Source organism: Bufo bufo, chromosome 1 (genome assembly GCF_905171765.1).
Source record: "Bufo bufo chromosome 1, aBufBuf1.1, whole genome shotgun sequence".
Classification (NCBI taxonomy): Eukaryota; Metazoa; Chordata; class Amphibia; order Anura; family Bufonidae; genus Bufo; species Bufo bufo.
The window spans coordinates 469,570,649-469,587,053 of record NC_053389.1 but is presented as its reverse complement, the minus strand read 5'-3'; the positions used below and the strand labels follow the sequence as shown (position 1 = coordinate 469,587,053).

General features: G+C 45.3%; 1 protein-coding gene across 1 annotated transcript in view; it reads left to right on the top strand.

Moving 5' to 3' along the window:
- Positions 1–257: 257 nt before the first annotated feature.
- Positions 258–16,405, top strand: part of UBE2N (ubiquitin conjugating enzyme E2 N) — a 42,662-nt gene continuing 26,514 nt past the window's right edge. The window contains exon 1 of the mRNA XM_040408845.1: positions 258–377. The gene's annotated coding sequence lies outside the window, so the exon portion shown is untranslated. The remainder of the gene's footprint in view (positions 378–16,405) is intronic.

Here is a 16,405-nt window from a genome sequence, read left to right as displayed (position 1 = left end):
TCTCATCGTGGGGGTCTCAGCGCTCAGACCCCCACTGATCAAAACATTTTATGTCTCTAGACATATCAAACGTTTACTAAAACATACTGACCCTTATAAGTAAAGATGCAGTCCTGTAGGAAAACCCCCATTAAATAAGACAAGCCCGAATTCTAACCTGCTCAGCCCTCATCATTATTACATCATCAGTAACTAGGCAGCACGGAGCTCCCGAAACTACATTTCCCATGAGCCTTCTAGCGCCGTCATGACGTTGTCGGAAACGGACGTCGCGTTTTCACTTGTGCGTGACAGGAGGATCCGGCGGCACGCAGAGAGAGTCGAGGGTGCACTCACTATAGACAGGATGACCGGGTTACCCCGTAGGAATCGTTAAGGTAATACCGAGTTCGACCATCCGCATTTTAGTCGGGGCCAACCAACCCCTGTGAAGGGAGGAAGCCCGGAGTGTCCGCCCTCAGTTCCTCTCCAAAATGGCAGCCGCCGGGTGGGTGAGCGGCCTGGTCTATGTCGCCCTAGAGTCAGTGCATGAATGGCTTGCGATTTCAGACGCTATCTCCCCGGGCATCCCCTGCTGTAACAGCATCTGTTAGTTAGTCTGTGACCGGTTACATTTTCACTTCGTCCTCAGTGAATGGTCTGTGAGGGCCACACCCACAGCCGCCAGTGGCAGCCCGCCCTCCAGTCAGCCACTGCTGGTGCGCATCGCGCGGGGTCTGTGCCAGGCTGTGCAGCCTGTATGGCTCTCACATAGGCTGTGGCGGCGAACTGTCCTAAGCCAATGAGGCAGCTGGCTGATAACAGGGAAAAAAGCGTGCTGCCTGTGTGAACAGGGACTTAGCGTCACTGATGACAGAAAGTATAGAGGTGTGCACAGTTATATCCCACCATGTCCCTGCCCCTCTGAATCCTTCATTCTTATAGATCGTCACGTATAGGGTTTCTTTCACACGTCCGCAACTGTTTTGCAGTCCGCAAATTGCGGATCCGCAAAACAACGGGCACCGGCCATGTGCGTTCTGCATTTTGCTGACCGCACGTGGCCGGCATGATTGATAGAAATGCCTTTTCTTGTCCGTGGCTGCCGACAAGAATAGGACATGTTAAAAAAAAAATAATTTGCGGGACGGAAAGCGTGGATGCGGACAGCACACAGTGTACTGTCCCCATCTTATTTGCGGCAACCGTTGAAAATGAATGGGGTCTGCGCCCATTCACAAAATTGGGGAAACGGTTGCGGACGTGTGAATGGACCCTTATGTATAGATGGAGGATGGCGTGATTGTCTCCTGTTTCCACTGTGATCTTAAAGGGACGTCTTGTAACGCCCCCCTTTCCATATTCCCTGTTAGATTGTATGGACGTCATACGAGGGGAGCCCCAAGATTAATGTCTGCCCCCCCCAAGAAGCCAGAGTAGAGAGCCCCTGCATGTATTACTGGGAGGCCAGGGAGACATGACTGGCTGAATCCCACTCAGCGGTACAGTGTGGGCCCATAGCTGTGCCTGGGCTGTATTACAGATAGGGGTTGGGGCCAGCTGAAAACCCACCAGTGAGAAAAAGTAGTCACAAAACGTACGAGAAGAGTCCCAATAAAGGCCATCCTGGAGAGTCGATCTAATTTCTATAACCAATATGACCACCTAGGACCAAAATGTGAAAGGGTACTACATGTATGCCAACATCCATGCAGACTATTATAGGGGTTGTCCGGGTTCAGAGCTGAGCCTGGACATATCCCGTTCCTCCCCCAGGCACACGACCGTAGTATTCTGCGGATCCGCAAAACACGGATCCCGGCCCGTGTGCGTTCCGCACTAGTGGACCACACATGGCTGCTGCTATCCTTGAAAATTGCCTATTTTTTAGTGTTGGCGAACTTGATTTTTAAGTTCGGCGTCGGGTTATCAAAGAATCCCGTTATGGATTCTAAATTCTGTTATCTCCGTGGTAGTGGAATCCATAATGGGATTCTTCGATAACCCGAACTTTGGACGCAGAACTTAAAACACAAGTTCGCTCAACACTACTATTCTTGGAATTGTGGACAAGAATAGGACATCCTTTATATTTTTTGGCGGGGGCCGTGGAACGGAAGCTACGAATGCGGACAGCCCACGGTGTGCTGTCCACATCTTTGAATAGGCCCACACTTCTTCCCCAAAATTGCGGAACAGATGCGGATGCGTTTATACGTGTCATGTGAATGAGTCCTTACACTTCTAGGCGGAGGATTTCGCCTAGAAGTGTTCCTGGTGACGTCACCGGCACTAATGGTCCTGGCTTTAGCGCTGCCCTAGCCGCTTTACAGGCTAGGGCAGCGGTAAAGCCGCCCATCAGTGTCAGTGATGTCACCGGGCTCACTGCTACGCTGAAGCCTCCACCTAGCTTTACCCATGGAGAGCCCAGTACGTCACCGGATCTCCAGAAAAGCAGGGCATGGTGGAAGATCACAGCATGAAATTAGTGGGGAAAGAAGGGGGATAAAAAAATGTAAGAATCTATAAGATTCCAACTTCTAGGAATGGCCCCAGTAGCAGAGTAGAATTATCCATATATTGGCACGTCACTGTCCTTTCTACAGACTGCATAAATCAGTAGTACAGATTAGTGATGGGTGAGTCGGGTCCATCCTGCTGTGGACAAACCCGATTGCAGCATCAGTGAAATTAGGGATCGACCGATTATCGGTTTGGCCGATATTGAGGATTTTGAACGTTATCGGTATCGGCATCAATTTTGCCGATATACCGATAACGTATGGGGAACACAGAACCGCTGCTGACAGCGCTCTCTGTGTTCCCTCCGCAGCACAGGGGAGAAGGAAGCAGTGTCTCCTCCCCCTGTGCTGCCGCTGGCCCGCCAATAGCAGGAGAGGAGACAAGAGGAGGGGAGGGGCTGGGGCCGCTGCGCCACCAATGAAGATAAGCCATTCATTCATATATACAGGAGGCGGGAGCTGGCTGCAGAATCACATAGCCGGCTCCCGACCTCTATGAGCATAGCTGCGGTCCGCGTAGTTAACTCCTCAGGTGCCGCGGATCGCAGCTACCGCTGATAGAGGTCGGGAGCCGGCTATGTGATTCTGCAGCCAGCTCCCGCCTCCTGTATATGAATGATCGATAGACTTATCTTCATTGGTGGCGCAGTGTGCCCCCCCAAGCCCCCCAGTATTAATCATTGGTGGCGCAGTGCGCCCCCCACCCCCATCCCAATCCCGGCCATTAGTAAAAACATTGGTGGCGCAGTGCGCCCCCCCCCCCCCCCACCCAGTATTAATCATTGGTGGCAGTGGCCACAGGATCCCCTCTCCCCTGCTCCTCCGATCGGAGCCCCAGCTGTGTAAGCCTGGGGCTCCGATCAGTTACCAGGCAGCCAGGATGCTATTGAAGCCCTGGCTGCCATGTTCAGCTCCATGCTGCTGTGTGCACTATGCACAGAGCAGCAGGGACAGTGTGAGAACCTATTCACCCTGATAGAGATCTATCAGGGTGAATAGGACAAAGGTTCTAGTCCCTAAGGGGGTTAAAAGTTAGTAAAAAAAAAACACAAAAATATTAAGTATAATAAAAAAGATTTATAAAAAAAAAATACACATTAACAATAAACAAAAAAAATACACATTAACAATAAACATATTAATTTTTCAGCAGATTTGTGTAGAATTATTTTTTTTTTCTCAAAAATGAAAATTCCCAGAATATCGGTATAAATTATCGCTATCGGCCTGAAAGTTCACAAAATTATCGGTATCGGCCCTAAAAAATCAATATCGGTCGATCCCTAAGTGAAATTCATTATTATCCCATTCCCTATCTCCATATATGCGTTAAAATGTACTGCCTCTGATGATGCTCTTTAAAGATGGTCACTGTTAGGCCTCATGCACACGACCGTAGTTCGGGTCCGCATCCGAGCCGCAGTTTATTGCTCCTCGGGTGCGGCCCCTCTCACTTCAATGGGGCCGCAAAAGATCGGACAGCACTCCGTGTGCTGTCCGTGTCCTTTGCTCCGTTCCGTGGCCCTGCAAAAAAATAAAGCATGTCCTATTCTTGTCCGTTTTGCGGACAAGAAGTAGGCATTTCTACAATGGGCGTTCCGTTCCACAAATTGCGGAATGCACACGGGCGGCTTCCGTTTTTTGCGCATCCGCGGTTTGCGGACCGCAAAAAACCTGAACGGTCGTGTGCATGTAGCCTAACAGAGACTTCATTAGTCTTGCGCATGCGCCTTTATTGTCATTAGTGTTACATTCTGAAATACATTTATTCATGTATCTGAACCTGGATTAGGGGCACACTCCACAATCATTAAATCCAGGTTCGGATTTGTTATGAAATACTTTAGTAACGGCAAATCTTTAAAGAGCCTCACCGGAGGCCATACATTTTAATGCATATATTGGAGGTTGGGATAATAATAAATATCAGTGATGCAGATGAATGAATCCGGTTTATCCACAGTGGGATGAACCAGATTCGCTCATCTAGTAAAGATGAATAGAAGAAACTTTGGAATACATTTTACCAGAGAAAATGCTGCTTTCTCCCTGTAGCAGCTCCATCAGCTTCTATGGGATCTGAGCCTTTAGGCCTGTTTCAGATGAGCGTGATTCCCCATTATGGACAGTGCTCGTTCACAGGAGCCCTTGGCATTAGACTGATTTATAATGCTGTGTGTCTCTGCATGGCCTGTATCTACTGCATTATAGTGACAGCATTCTGTCAGTATAATTCTGTAGTAGTAAGATCATGCAGAGACACCGTATTATAAATCAGTCTAAGGCCTCATGCACACGACCGTTGTGTGCATCCGCGTCCGTGTTCCGTTTTCCGTTTTTTTCGCGGACCCATTGACTTTCAATGGGTCCGTGGAAAAATCGGAAAATGCACCGTTTGGCAGCCGCATTCCGTGATCCGTGTTTCCTGCCGTGAAAAAAATATGACCTGTCCTATTTTTTCCCGTCAACGGTTTGCGACCCATTCAAGTCAATGGGTCCGTGAAAAAATCACGGATGCACACAAGAATGTCATCCGCGTCCGTGATCCTGTCCGTTTTTTCCTATCATTTCAATGGCAAACTTGACTTAGATTTTTTTTTTTCATTTTTCATGTCCGTGGATCCTCCAAAAATCAAGGAAGACCCACGGAAGAAAAAACGGTCACGGAACAACGGAAATCTGTTTTGGCGGACCGCAAAAAAAACGGTCGTGTGCATGAGGCCTAATGCCGAGGGCTCCTGTGAAACGAGCACTGTCCATAATATGGAATCACGCTCGCACATGGAGCGTGATTTCCGCACTGGACGCGCTCGACTGAAAAAGGCCTTAGTGAGCTGACAGTCCATTTCGCCTCTCTAGATTTATCTTGCACAGAATGTCAGGGGCCTTTTACGTGGGCTAAGAATCAGGACAATTATCGGGTACGAATGCTCATTCCCGATAATTGCCCCAAGTGACTCACCAGACGAACAAGCTAATTCGTTGGGTTATCCTATGTCCATACGAGACACAAAATCTTTGTCGGCAGCACATTGTCATGTGTAAACGGGGATGTAATGCTGAGGACCGATTGTAGTAGCGTTTGCTCGTCCCTATACAGAGGGGTGACTAAGGCATGCAAATGCCGCTCTCACCTCTGCTCACGATCATGCCATGATTGGGAATGAATGGTTCCTTCCTGATCATTGCCTGTGCAAATGGGCCCTGTTTAGAGGGGGGGGGGGGGGCTAGAAAGAGGCATGTTTCTCTGGATATATTACAAAGCTTCTTATAATCATCTGGACCACCGAGTTCATGCACAGTTGTGTGACTATTAAATGACGAATACCTGATCACCAAGCCTCAATAGTGCATGCCATTTCAGGGGGTCCAGTTCACTTTCACTGACCCTTGGTAAACCAGGATGATCTTTGCTCATACGGGTCTTTTGCCTGACCTACACAACAGAGAGTCCTCTGGCACGCGGTCGTATTGAGGATCCATGTCTCACATCCTAAATACAACGTTTTGTTTTGACATTACATGGACATTTTCCCTCAGAATTTGTGGGAGAAATATGCTCTTACATAGATTTTCTCCCTTTTGAAGCCTGGCTCTTAAAAGTACCACATGGAGTCCATATTATGGATACATAAGGGCCTCATTTATCAAAACTGACTAGAAGAAAATCACGCCTTGTTGTCCATAGCAACCAGCCAGAGCTCAGCTTTCATTTCTTTATCTGCTGTGGAAAAATGAAAGCTCCACTCTGGTTACTATGGACAGCATATTGTAGACTGTGTATTTTCTCCCTGTTTTTTCTGGCACGTTTCTCCAAGATTGTGTCTTATCCACTGTGGGAGACATTTATTAACTATTTGCGCAGGAAATTAGAGCCATTGCGCTGTTCTCTGGCTACTGCTTGGCCAGGATGTAGGCCGAGCCCATACGGGCCTGCATTTGGATATAATTATTGCCAATGCACAACAGTGTCGCATAAAATCCAGACCCGATTGATTTTGTTTCGTGGGTCGCAAGTGTTACTCAACTTTTAGGGCTCATTCAGACGGCCGTATCTGTTCGCAAAAATGCGGATCCGTTTTTTGCGGACAGTTCCGCATGTCCACAAAAAAAGGATTGCATTCCGTTTTTTTGCTGATCCATAGACTTCAATAGGGCCATGTCCTGATTTTCACTGACAAGTATAGGACAGGTTTTTTTTTGCTGAGCCGTGCAATGGAAGAAAAGGGCCCCATAGAAGTGAATGAAATGAATAGGATAGCATCTAATCTGCAAAAAAAAACGGATCTGCATTTTTTTTTTGTGGACAGCCTACGGCCGTCTGAATGAGCCCTTACTCCAATGATTTTAATGTAAGTTGAGTACAGCATGTGAACTTGCCTTGCGACTTTTCAGTGACATGGCGGAGTTTTTATAGAGAAATCCCAGCTCTAAAATAGTCACGTCACAGCAAATTGTTGACAAGTCGCACATGTTTGTTTTGTTGCGCATCTTTTCTATAACTTGCTGTCACACGACACATCACTGTTCGACCCTGGCCTTAGATACATTTTACAATTCTGACTAAAATTTTGAACGACTTCAGTAGGTAGATGGTATTAAAACTGAACAAACCTCTGTAGACATAGTTAGGGCTCATGCGCACGACCGTTGGGTGTTTTGGCAGATCCGCAAAGCACAGATACCGGCCGCGTGCATTCCGTATTTTGCAGAAAGGAACAGCTGGCACCTAATAGAACAGTCCTATCCTTGTCCGTAATGCAGACAATAATAGGACATGGCTTATTTTTTTCCGGAATGGACATGCGGAATACGGAAAAGGAATGCACAAGGAGTCATTTCCGTTTTTGTGGCCCCATTGAAGTGAATTGTTCCGCACACAGGGCCGGATAACAAATGAAACCCTCGTGGAAAAAAAATATGTTCATGTGCGTGTGCCCTTAAAAGTACAGCAATGTTGGCAACATAAATTTCTTTGTCGTAGTTTTATTCCGGCCAAGTCAAATGGGGCCAGAGTGGTAGTCCGGGGGAACGCTTGCACTAGCAGCAGCACGGATCCGACAGGCTGTTCACACCGCCCACAGCTTGCCGCTAGTGTGAAAGTAGCCTAACAGCAATGTTTCCTCCAGAAAAACGGACTACCCCGTATAACCCCCACCCCCATGGTTGTTGTGTACACGGGCTTTATGTTTTCTGTATCCAGTAGGTTGGCGTGCTGATAGACCTGCTTTGCCGTGTTTGCATACCAGTGAGGAAGCCCTGTTAGTGTTACAGAAACCATGAAGGCATAGAAGCAGCTGGAACGGTCTTTATACGCAGGCTCAAAACACGGATTTTCTTTTTTATTTTATTCTAGGGACATTGTGACCTAGGATTAGGGAGTTGCTGTCTAATCACCAGGGGTGAAAAGTGCAGGTTTTTATAAGTTGTTGCAGTCAGACCCAATTATTACATTAGGCGGACAGGATTGGCTTCAAAGAATAGGCCAAGAGCCGTGAGCTCAGAGCAGAGTGCCAGCCGTCCATCTAATCTGCTTTCACTGCGTGCCTGGTGGAAGTGATCAAGAAGCAGTGGCTGCAGCTAGGCGCCAATGTCAGGTAGGTCAGAAGGTGAAGAATACATCTGTCTCTTTTTACAGGACTGCAACTCAACTAAGGCCTCTTTCAATGCCCAGCACTTTCTTGAATACTTTTAAAAGATTTATTAAAACTAGGTTAAAGAAGCACTCCATTTTTTTTCTCTAAATATATCTCTAGACCAGTACTGGTCTGCCTTTTCTGTACTATATTCATTAAAATGGCTGCTGCTTGTGTCAAAATGCCTTCCCATGTTGCTGCAGGTCTTTCCTACAAGACCCAGAATAACTTTCCTAAGGGGGGAGAGTGTAAATGAGGGTGGGCATTTCCTCCATAATGTGTGTGAACCCCCCCCCCCCCCCATCCTTCTCCTGGCAGCGCTGGCCCCTATAGATGAATTCATAAAAAATGACACCATTTGCAAACCCTGTCCTGCCAGCTCCCTTTTTGTACTCTACTGCACAAGCTCCACGTCTGTGCAGTAGAAACTAGTCATAGTCATGCATTCAGTGTCTCGACCTTGCAGCTGCCTTGAGAATTGAGCATGCACACTGGCATTGTCTAAGCGGCTCAGCCACTGCAGCCATGGGCCAATGATAAAGAACAGAAATCACAAGTGTTAAGCCAGGTTCCTGTGCACACAGAAGCATGGGTAGTATGTACCATGTTCTTGTGTTAGGTCACTTATGGATGCTGTTGTTTTTCCAGTGTGGGGGGGGGGGGGGGGGGGAACGTGTGAAAAACCATGTGAAATTTCAAGTGTCAGCTTGGCCTGAGTAGTTGGTAGGGATTCGACCGATATTGATTTTTTAGGGCTGATACCGATAATCTGTGAACTTTCAGGCCAATAGCCGATAATTTATACCAATATTCTGTGAATTTTCATTTTGAAAAAAATAAATAAAATTCCTACACTAATCTGCTGAAATGAATATGTTTATTGTTAACGTGTATTTTTTTTTTTTTTTGTAAATCTTTCTTTTCATTTATAATTTAATATTTTGGTGTGTTTTTTTTTTTTTTTTTTTTTTTTTAACTAACAGCCCCCTTAGGGACTAGAACCCTTGTCCTATTCACCCTGATAGATCTCTATCAGGGTGAATAGGACCTCACACTGTCCCTGCTGCTCTGTGCATAGTGCACACAGCAGCAGGGAGCTGACTATGGCAGCCAGGGCTTCAGGCTTACACTGCTGGGGCTCTGATCGGAACTTCCACTGAGGAGGAGAGGAGAGGGGACCCTGTGGCCACTGCCACCAATGATTAATACTGTGGTTGGGGGGGGGGGGTGCACTGCGCCACCAATGATTAATACTGGGGTTGGGGGGGCGCACTGCGCCCCCAATGGAGATAAGTCTCTCATTAATTCATATACAGGAGGCGGGAGCTGGCTGCAGAATCGCATAGCCGGCTCCCGACCTATGAGCGGTAGCTGCGATCCGTGACAGTTAACCCCTGAGGTGCGGCACCTGAGGGGTTAACTACCGCAGATCGCAGCTACTTGTCATAGAGGTCGCGAGCCGGCTATGTGATTCTGCAGCCAGCTGCCACCTCCTGTATATGAATGAATGAGAGAGGGTATGTTCATTGGTGGCGCAGTGGCCACAGCCCCTCCTCTTCCTTCTCCCCTGTGCTGCTGAGGGAACAGCGATCCTTGTTTTCCATACATTATCGGTATAATCGGCAAAATAGATGCCGATACTGATAACGTTCAAAATCCTGAATATTGGCCGATAATATCGGTAAAACTGATAATCGGTCGATCCCTAGTAGTTGGTGATATTCGTAGGCATACTGCTTTTGTCATGCACACAAATGTTTTTTTTTCATCCGTGTGCTATCTGCAAATTTTGCGGCTAGCACCCTGACCTATTCATTTCTGTGGGGCAATACTCACATCCTTATTTGTTGGGGATCCGTGTGACCCTTTTGCAAATGATAGAACATGTTTTATTCTTATCCATTTGGCCTATTGATGGGAGTGAGAAAAAGTGTAGTGCACACTGAAGGCATCTGTATGTTGTGGATCCGTTGTTTGTGGACGAAAATACGGAACAATGGCACGTCACACTACCAACCCCTATACTGTTTGCATCAGCCCATGTGTAAGGTCTTTTCAGATTAAATTTTTTTATTTGAGTTTTTCAAATAAGTAGATAAAAATGCGATACAAAAGGTAACAAATTGCAATGTCATGCAATGCCTTATACATTGTAGAGGTGTAAGGTCTTTTAAAAGAGTTTTGTTTGACTTGTTAAATCGTAAATCAGTGCTCATTTAGGCCTGAAACAGAACTCTGTAAAAGGACCTTAAGGATATAAGCCAAACCCAGAGCCTTCACGAAAAGGGAAACAGCTGTTTTTGTCCCCATTGCTTGGCCTTTAAGACTTCCTGTGCCTGTTTTGGCCTCTTCACAAGAAGAAACTGTATACCCTGAGGCGTGTTGGGACAAAAATTTACTACTGGCTACTAAGAAGAATATAAAACTGCTCTCACAGTAGTCCAGCTGGCTCCTAAAGGACAGTATGTACGGTAACTTGTCCTCCCATGTTCTAGGACACTTTTAGGTACTGTCAAGTTGGGCTGCTGTACTTTCAGATTTTCTTAAGTGAAAAGCACGTCTACGGTGCCCGTTAGGCTACTTTCACACCTGCGTTCGGTGTCCCGCTCGTGAGCTTCCGTTTGAAGGGGCTCACAAGCGGCCCCGAACGCAACCGTCCAGCCCTAATGCATTCTCAGTGGACGCGGATCCGCTGAGAATGCATCAGTCTGCCAGCGTTCAGCCCTCCGCTCAGCGAGCGGACACCTGAACGCTGCTTGCAGCGTTCGGGTGTCCACCTGGCCGTGCGGAGGCAAGCGGATTCCGTCCAGACTTACAATGTAAGTCAATGGGGACGGATCCGTTTGAAGATGACACTATATGGCTCAATCTTCAAACGTATCCGTCCCCCATTGACTTTCAATGTAAAGTCTGGACGGATCCGTTCAGGCTACTTTCACACTTAGAAATTTTTCTAAGTTATAATGCAGACGGATCCGTTCTGAACGGATACAAACGTCTGCATTATAGGAGCGGATCCGTCTGATGAAACATCAGACGGACCCGCTCCGAACGCTAGTGTCAAAGTAGCCTAAGTAAGGCTACTCTCATATACACTCACCTAAAGAATTATTAGGAACACCATACTAATACGTTGTTGAACCCCCTTTTGCCTTCAGAACTGCCTTAACCACCTGTCATCTGGGCCATTTGCCCCCTTCCTGACCAGGCCAAATTTTGCAAAATTGACATATCTCACTTTATGTGGTAATAACTTTGGAACGCCTTTATTTATCCAAGTCATTCAGAGATTGTTTTCTCGTGACACATTGTACTTCATGATAGTCATAAATTTGAGTCAAAATATTTCACCTTTATTTATGAAAAAATCCCAAATTTACCCAAAAATTTGAAAAATTTCAATTTCTCTGCTTATAAAACAGAAAGTGATACCTCATAAAATATTTATTGTTTAACATTCACCATATGTCTACTTTATGTTGGCATCATTTTGGAAATGTCATTTTATTTTTTTAGGACGTTAGAAGGCTTAGAAGTTTAGAAGCAATTCTTCAAATTTTTAAGAAAATTGCCAAAACCCACTTTTAAGGACCAGTTCAGGTCTGAAGTCACTTTGTGGGGCCTACATAGTGGATACCCCCATAAATGACCCCATTGTAGAAACTACACCCCTCAAGGTATTCAAAACCGATTTTACAAACTTTGTTAACCCTTTAGGCGTTCCACAAGAATTAAAGGAAAATGGAGATCAAATTTTTCAATTTCACTTTTTGGCAGATTTTCCATTTTAATCAATTTTTTCTTTAACACATTGAGGGTTACAGCCAAACAAAACTCAATATTTATTACCCAGATTCTGCGGTTAATGAAACACCCCACATGTGGTCATAAACTGCTGTATGGGCACACGGCAGGGCGCAGAAGAAAAGGAACTCCACATGGTTTTTAGATGCCATGTCCCATTTGAGCCCCTGATGCACCCTTACAGTAGAAACTCCCAAGAAGTGACCCCATTTTGGAAACTAGAGGGGATAAGGTGCCAGTTTTATTAGTACTATTTTTGGTACATATGATTTTTGATCATTCATTATAACACTTTATGGGGCAAGGTGACCAAAAAATTGGTTGTTTTAGCACAGTTTCTATTTATTTATTTTTACAGCGTTCACCTGAGGGTTCAGTCAAGTGACATTTTTATAGAGCAGATTGTTACGGACGTGGCGATACCTAATATGTATACTTTTTCTCATTTATTAAAGTTTTACACAATAATAGCATTTTTGAAACCAAAAAAATGATGTTTTAGTGTCTCCATGTTCTAAGAGCTATAGTTTTTTTTATTTTTGAGAGATTTTCTATGTAGGGGCTCATTTTTTGCGGGATGAGGTGACTGTTTTATTGGTACTATTTTGTGGGACATACGCGTTTTTGATCACTTGGTGTTTGCACCTTTTGTGATGCAAGGTGACAAAAATTGCTTGTTTTGACACAGTTTTTTTTTTTTTTTACGGTGTTCACCTGAGGGGTTAGGTCATGTGATATTTTTATAGAGGTGGTTTTTAAGGACGCGGCAATACCTAATATGTATACTTTTTTTATTTTTAACTTTTTTTTTTCATTCCTTACTTGGGGACTTTTTTTTTTTTTTACATGTGAAACTTTTTTATTTTTTTTTATTTTTCACTTTTTCGTCCCCATAAAGTCATACAAGACCTCTGGGGGACATTTGCTTCACTTTTTTTTTTTTAGCACTGTTGATTTTTCCTGTAACTGGGGCTGACATAGTAGCCCCAGTTACAGGACAAATGCACCCCTAGAGAGGCTGTACAGCACACTCCGGTCACGGCAGTCACATGACCGCCGGGCCGGAACAGGAAGCGCCCTACGTGGCATTGATTCAGCAAGGTGCTGATAGCATTCTTTAGAAATGTTGGCCCATATTGATAGGATAGCATCTTGCAGTTGATGCAGATTGAGGGATGCACATCCAGGGCACGAAGCTCCCGTTCCACCACATCCCAAAGATGCTCTATTGGGTTGAGATCTGGTGACTGTGGGGGCCATTTTAGTACAGTGAACTCATTGTCATGTTCAAAAAAACCAATTTGAGATGATTCGAGCTTTGTGACATGGTGCATTATCCTGCTGGAAGTAGCCATCAGAGGATGGGTACATGTTCTCATTCTGTTTACGCCAAATTCGGACTCTACCATTTGAATGTCTCAACAGAAATCGAGACTCATCAGACCAGGCAACATTTTTCCAGTCTTCAACAGTCCAATTTTGGTGAACTCGTGCAAATTGTAGCCCTCTTTTTCCTATTTGTAGTGGAGATGAGTGGTACCCGGTGGGGTCTTCGGCTGTTGTAGCCCATCCGCCTCAAGGTTGTGCGTGTTGTGGCTTCACAAATGCTTTGCTGCATACCTCGGTTGTAACGATGGTTATTTCAGTCAACGTTGCTCTTCTATCAGCTTGAATCAGTCGGCCCATTCTCCTCTGACCTCTAGCATCCACAAGGCATATTTGCCCACAGGACTGCCGCATACTGGATGTTTTTCCCTTTTCACACCATTCTTTGTAAACCCTAGAAATGGTTGTGCGTGAAAATCCCAGTAACTGAGCAGATTGTGAAATACTCAGACCGGCCCGTCTGGCACCAACAACCGTGCCACGCTCAAGATTGCTTAAATCACCTTTCTTTCCCATTCTGACATTCAGTTTGGAGTTCAGGAGATTGTCTTGACCAGGACCACACCCCTAAATGCATTGAAGCAACTGCCATGTGATTGGTTGACTAGATAATTGCATTAATGAGAAATAGAACAGGTGTTCCTAATAATTCTTTAGTGAGTGTATGTGTTTTGGCATTCTGGTTTTGAGATCCATGCATTCTGAACAGAAAGAGATCAGTCTAGGATGCCTTCCGTTGCGAGCTGCAGTTTTGTGCCAGTAACTAAAAAAAATGTAAGTCAATGGCGGATCCTTAAAAACCAGATTTGTCGCCCATTTACTTTCAATGTATTTAGTGATGGATCCGGTTTGTTCGATTTCACACAACCACATCCTAATGGAACCGGATGCATACTGATGTGTTAAATCAAAATGGAGCTGTTTTGGTCAGGTGTTGAGATCCTCCGCTGGATCTTAAAACCTGAAACCAAAACACATTTGTGAAAGTAGCCTGAGTAGGGATATTAGAAAACATACTTCACCGCTTCGACCATGTGGACAGAAAAATGACTAGCTATATTGCATGTGGACTGTATTTAGTCCACAATTCCAGGACTGTAAACGTGGAGTAAAAGCTTAAATTGTCTCCAGACTCTACTCGGGATTACTTAAAGAGGACCTTTCACCGATTATTACACTATGAACTAACTATACAGACATGGTAGAGCGGCGCCCGGGGATCTCACTGCACTTACTATTATCCCCAGGCGCCGCTCTATTCTCCTGCTATGCCCTCTGGTATCTCCCTTCCCTAAGTTATGGTAGGCGGAGTCTGCCCTTGTTCTTCTGTAGCGCTGGCCAATCGCATTGCAGAGCTCACAGCCTGGGAGAAAAGAACCTCCCAGGCTGTGAGCTCTGCCTTGCGATTGGCCAGCGCTAGAGCAGAACAAGGGCAGACTCCGCCTACCATAACTTAGTGACTGGAATCTCCGCCTACTATAACTTAGTGAGCAGAGATACCGGAGGGCATAACTGGAGAACGGAGCGGCGCCCGGGGATAATAGTAAGTGCAGTGAGATCCCCAGGCGCCGCTCTACATGTCTGTATAGATAGTTCATAGTGTAAAAATCGGTGAAAGGTCCTCTTTAAGGGGCAAAAAAACTGATGATAACTGATGAGGATACCATTTCACGGTTGAAATTTAAGTATGGTTTTTCTACTTTATGTTAGTGATGAGAATTCCTTACAAGTGAGTTATATAGAGCAGTAGGTGTAGTATATGGCACAGTCGTGTACTGTCAGTTATTTTATTTTCTATTAACTATTACTACTACTTCCCCACCTTCTATATAAATAGCCAGAGCATGCATAGAGAACCAGATGGCACTTGTAGAATGAAGAGATATTGGTATCGGAGAGGACCCTTCCCTTCATTTAGCGTGCCACTCTTGCTAGGGTTTAAAGAGTTTGCGATAGGAGCATAGTATGGGCTTAGTCTGCATTATCTTGCACATTGAGGTCACCTATGAAGTCTAGGAAGCAAGCCAAATTTTTCATTCGGAAAGTTTCCCCTTCTCTGTTGGCTCTTGAATGTCTGACGTGCTTTCTGATAAGTAGAAGTGTCTCGCCAATGATGTACGGCATTTACCATACATGATCTTTTATCGTGCCTGTAGTGATTGCCCACATTTGAGTACAAATCTCTTTAAGGGCTCATTCAGACGGCCGTATGCTGTCCGCAAAAATACTGAATGCTATCCGTTTTTTTGCGGATCCGCAAAAAAAGGATAGCATTCAGTATTTTTGCGGACCCATAGACTTCAATAGGGCCATGTCCTGATTTTCACAGACCAGTATAAGACATGTTTTATTCGTTTTGCAGAACCGTGGAATAGAAAAGGGCCCCATAGAAGTGGGTCAGCATCTAATCCGCAAAAAAAAACGGATCTGCATTTTGCGCATAGCATACGGCCGTCTGAATGAGCCCTAAGGCTGTGTCCACATGGCCGTAATTTGCACCTGAAAAATCTGCTGCAGAGATTCGTGGAAAAATCCGCTTTTTTAATACACATTTTGCTGTAAAACTGCTTTCAACGGGGTAAAATGTGCAGTAGAGCCACGACATGAATTGACAATATCGTCCACTTTGCTGGTACTGTAAAAATTCTGTGGAGTTGCCACTCACAGATTTGCAGCATTTCAGTCTTATATGGTTGTACCTGAAGTGTTTTAGTATATAATGGGGAGGTTGTGTGCATGAGCCCTAAACCAATCACTCTGATCCTATATGTAGATCCTATATGTAGCACTTTCTGTTGCGGTATCCAACCAATCCCATGATGCACTTCTTTCTCTGGCACATCTCCACCACCGCCTCTAACAATGCCCAGCTAGTTTATAGCCCCTCTCACCAGCTAGTTACATAGACCCTCCCCTATCACTGCCCCTAACAACACCCAGCTAGTTTTATAGCCCCTCTCACCAGCTAGTTACATAGACCCTCCCCTATCACTGCCCCTAACAACACCCAGCTAGTTTATAGCCCCTCTCACCAGCTAGTTACATAGACCCTCCCCTATCACTGCCCCTAACACCCAG